Raw genomic sequence first — 5,148 nt, 5'->3', positions numbered from 1 at the left:
GTCGTCTGCTAGTATGCCAATTTGGAAGAGAGGGAGTATTCATTGTTTCAAAATGCATTTTGTAATATTTTTATTACCTTATTTAAACAAGACAATGAAAATCTTATCTTAAATATCCAGCCTGATATTAGTTGTGTGCATGATTTTTAAATAAAATAAAATAATTTAATCATTTGACATGTCAAATATTCTATGAATTTTCTTTTGACTATGGGTATTTTTATTGAGAAAAAAATAAGTATTTTAGAAGATAAGGGCTGTATTTATGTATATTTCCAAATTATTTATCTGAGGGTCACAAACATATGAGAAACTCAAAACTTCGCAATACCTTTTTAATATATGTGCTAAATCGTTCGGGTCAACATTGGGTCATAACAGATTTCGGGTTCAGGTCATAACAGATTTGACACTAGAAACAAGCCCCAATACATTGTATTGCACTCCCTAATAGTGTAAACCATGCAGTGGTTTTATAATAAACAAAAAGCAATGAAACAATTTGAATAATGCTCAACGTATAATGGAAGATTGATATCCATGGTCAAACATATTGTCCTATCTTGGAAAAAAATGGTGGCCATCTTGAAAAAAATGGCGGCCATCCTGGAAATTATATGTCAAAAGTATAGTGGCAATTTTCAGGATGTTATGTTCTATTAATGTGCCAAGTTTAGTACTATTTCCAGTAAAATTACCCTAACTTTATCATTCTGCATTTTTCATTTTTTTCACGAGAGGCGAGTTTTGATTTGAGGGTAGTAGTGGTAAAAAATGCAATTTTTTTTCCAATTTTGCAATTCCTCGGGCAGAGCAAGCCTCTGGATTCTGTTTCCTAAGGGTCTGAACTTGCAAAACAAAGTGGCCTGCAAAGTATATCTTTCCGTGACAAGTAACTTCATTTTTAAGGCCCTTTTTGGACTTTGGACCCAGACTACTGGCAAGATCGCCAAGGTGTGACTGCGATGTTGACACTTCCATTTCTCCGGCGGTTATGATTTGAATCATTGTGCGGCAGCCTTTTAATAGGCTACACCACGTGATCGTCGGCGATACGTGCAGCGCGCTATGCATAAGTTAGACTATCGTTGGGCATAGGTTGTGAACGCCGACAACAGGCTAAGCATTCGTTGGTATAAGTTATCTATAAGACAACAAAACGTTCTGTGTTCGTTACTAATATGTTATGCATACGACCAACTCGTTATGAATACGTCCGAATCTTTTTTTAAAAACATCAAAAGTTCAGCGTAAGCCAGTATTTTACATACATTTTGATATGTTGCCATTGCTGGCTAAAACGTCAAGGTGTGACTGGGCCTATAGGAAGCTACAACCTCAGGAGATTACATCAGCGACATAGTTCTTGAAAAGAATGCTTTTTGGCCCTATGACTCCGGCCCAAGAAATGCCACACCACACTGTGACACGGTCACTGCGTAAAGGTCATTGGTGGAAGTGCTCAGGATTTTATTCAGGTATTTGTGCTTGTTGACATCACCCGAGAGCTGGAAATGATCTCCATCTGACATTATTAGTTTCTCCATAAACCTGTCATCCTCATTGCTCATCCGATGAAATGTTTCACAATATTCCATCTGGCTTCGTTTATAAACATCACTAAGTTGGTGAAGTATTTGAATTTTATTCGGAAACATGCAATTGATTAATTATCCAGCATGGTTTGAAGGGATGTTCTCTTTATGTTCGATACCTGCGACAGTTTTCTTGTCGGACTGCGTGGACTACGCTAAACAGCTAGCTACACGTACAACTGCAATATTGTTTGGCGTACGGACGTTTCTGGGTCGTCCTGTAGGAGGCGAGGCTTGTGCGCTGGTAGTTTTGGCATATGAGGGTATTATGTTCTCGGAAGGATATTTTCTAACATTGTAAATTCTTATGAAGTCTCTTAGAACCTGAATTAATTGAACTGGTCTTGAAGTAGAGTTCCAGGATCCTTGCTCTCTTTTGATACTTGCCCAACCTCCATGGTAGTAAATCTTACAGTTCTTTAGAATCTGCAATAGAAAAAAAGAAAAGAAAATAAGAGCTTTGCTTCGGATTTTACTTAAATTTAAAATTGACTTATTTATTGGCCACCGGGTCTCAACATATCATACGATATAAGAAAAAAGTTGAACATATATATTTAAATTTTAATACAATTCGTTATACTTGCCTGTCAATGTATGTCCAAACTCCACACCTTGTGTCTTTACTTTAATCCAGGATAAATGCAACAAGAAATGGCCATTTGGTCCAACAACACCACCTCACCCTCTCCCACCCCCTCCCCCCTTAGTCCCCCGAAACAAGCATTGCCCTTGTGAAAAGAAAATACGAACAGTGAACAAACAATGGGAAACACGAGAATAGAGAGAAGAGGAAACCAGAGGGAGTTGCAGAGAAGTAAGAAGGAATTTTTTATAGACAGTCATCTGTTCACAGACATCAGAAAAAAGCTGAATTCTTGTGAAGTCGAAACAGCAAAAGAATCAACCAACGAAGGATGATTCACCCCAAAACCTTCATAAATGAAACATTTTCCACCTCTCTAATAAAGCGATCTCAAAGTGAATGTGTGGCCCTTCCAGCAGCTCTTGTAACCTTCAGTGGTGTCCCAGCATAGGAGGAGGCACTGCATTTGCTTGGCATTACTTTTGATCATGGGGCCAACTGGCAACACCTTTCCATAGCACTGCACATCGGGCTGAGCATGAAGTGGTAATTAAGTCCTTACCTCAACAGTAATGACTTGGTTACCATGTAGAAGTCCTTCAGAAGCAGCTGGCCTGCGTAAAGCTCCTCTGCTGTGGTTAGGTGGACCACATACTGTACACATCTTCAGCTTTGGAATGACATTCAATCGAGCACGATAAAAAAATGTTTGCTGGTTGATTCAGGGCACAGCAATCTCGAATTCCCCATTTTAAAAATCCTCCCAACATTACTGAATTTGGCTTTCTGTGTCGTACTCATCCAGCCTCGTCTCTGATTAAATTTGTTTGGCCTGTGAGAGATCACACCTGAACCTCGCTCCTGAACATCATGAGCCTCGCTGGCTCATGATGGAGGCATATTGAGGTTCAAATCCCATTTACCAGATGTGTTTCCCACTTGACTACTGATGTCCTAGTAGTTGATGTAAAGCACACTGATGTCTAGCAATATCTTTATTCTGCATGCCATTTATCGACAAGCTATGAGCTTATATCTATTATATAATACGAACCGTGGTGTTTTCCGTGCGTTCGTCTGTCTCCCTTTTCCAGCAGCCTCTTCCCACGCTACGTTTGAAAAGCTGGGCACACAGGTGAAGCTCAACATTCAACCAGAACAAGAGCATGATACCAAATGAGATGCATTTTAAATGTATAAATACAACATGGAATTGGTTTGTTTAACTATGCGTGAAGATACGACCTGAAGATTAGCACAAAGTTGAACAAACCATGTCAGTGTTAATTAATAACTAACCTATTATACCGAAAGTCTTTGAACAAAGGATGCAGTGCAAAGCGATCATTTAATGAAAGAAACCCCCATTTATCATTGTGAGCCAAAAATAACGTTTAATAATAAACTTCAAAGAGGTCCAAAATGAACATAAATTTAATACGAGGTGGACTCGATGGTGCAATTTGTTAAAGTTAGAGCATCCACTCTGAGTCGAGGAGGTCTGTGCTTCAAACCCCGGCCAAGTCATTATAGTTAGATCAAAGACTTTAAAAATGATGTGGGTTGCTTCCTTGCATGACAACATTCATAAAGATATAGAGCAGAGAGAGAGAGAGAGAGAGAGAGAGAGAGAGAGAGAGAGAGAGAGAGAGAGAGAGAGAGAGAGAGAGAGAGAGAGAGAGAGAGAGAGAGAGAGAGAGACAGAGAGAGAGAGACAGAGAGAGAGAGAGAGACAGAGAGAGAGAGACAGAGAGAGAGAGACAGAGAGAGAGAGAGACAGAGAGAGAGAGACAGAGAGAGAGAGACAGAGAGAGAGAGACAGAGAGAGAGAGACAGAGAGAGAGACAGAGAGAGAGAGACCCTAGGATCTCATGACCCTAGGATCGAAAGCCCACCACCCAAACCATTAAGCCAACACCAAGTATAACACCAGCAGGGCCAAGGGACAAAATAAATGGAGATTGACGAGGCATGTGCGGGTAAGGATGAGAGGTAGGGGAAAATGCAAGGGGGTGGATAAATGGATACTGAAGCAAAGTTTGGAGGTGGAGAGTGGTTTAACAGGTGTAGAAAATGTCATGGTTTTGGATGGAGGATTATCTGAGATGGTGGTGAACAGCTGTCTTGAAGACCTGGAGGGAAGAGTGACATTGAAGAGAATGTGAAAGTTGGTTCCACAGGTAGAAAAAAAAATTAGGAATAAATGAGTGGAGGTGAGTTGTGATTCTGGATTTTGGTAGTTTTACTCGAAGTGGGTTGATGGTGGACCGCGTACACCCTGCAGAAACATGGGGGGCGGTGGGTTGTTGGGGTGGGGCAAAGCATGTATTGGGCAGAGGGAGTAAAACCAGTAAGGAGGTGGTAGAAGATGCATAACATTGTTTTTGTTGATTCAATTGTTAATATTTAGAGAATTATTTAATCCTCTACTGTTCTACAACATCACAATTGTTTCATTCAAACATAAACGATAAACATACATGCATATTGCATACAAGGAGCATTCGAAAGTCTCTGCAAATGACACACTCACAATAACCAGAAAAATGACCAATTAACTTTATTCTTCAACCTGAAAATACAGTATATATATAATTGTGCAAAAGATTCTTCCGAACCATATAATACTTATATAGAATTTTTTTTTGAAAGGCTGGCATTGTTTCTTGCACCTTTGTGAGCATCTCATTCGTACAACTTAGAACCACGTAGATAAAGATAGATGTAAGGAGTATATTGAGCGGTGTCAGATTTAGGAAAAATATCAAAAACTGTAATGACGAGGTCTTTTTGAAGTAAGACAGTAGAGCAAGGATAATGCCAGCACAAAGTTTTCAAGATGAGTCTTCTGTTGACGTTATGCGTCTCCCAGCTGGAAAGTGCTTGTGCACCAGGCTGCAGTCGGAGTGAGTGCTGTGTTTTGGCAATGCGAGTGGCAGGAGCACTGTTTGACTCTTGCTTTTTAGC

Source organism: Eptatretus burgeri, chromosome 14 (genome assembly GCF_056783735.1).
Source record: "Eptatretus burgeri isolate ZD-2024b chromosome 14, Ebu_testis_v1, whole genome shotgun sequence".
In the NCBI taxonomy this organism is placed as follows: Eukaryota; Metazoa; Chordata; class Myxini; order Myxiniformes; family Myxinidae; genus Eptatretus; species Eptatretus burgeri.
Note: the sequence above shows the minus strand (reverse complement) of the source record.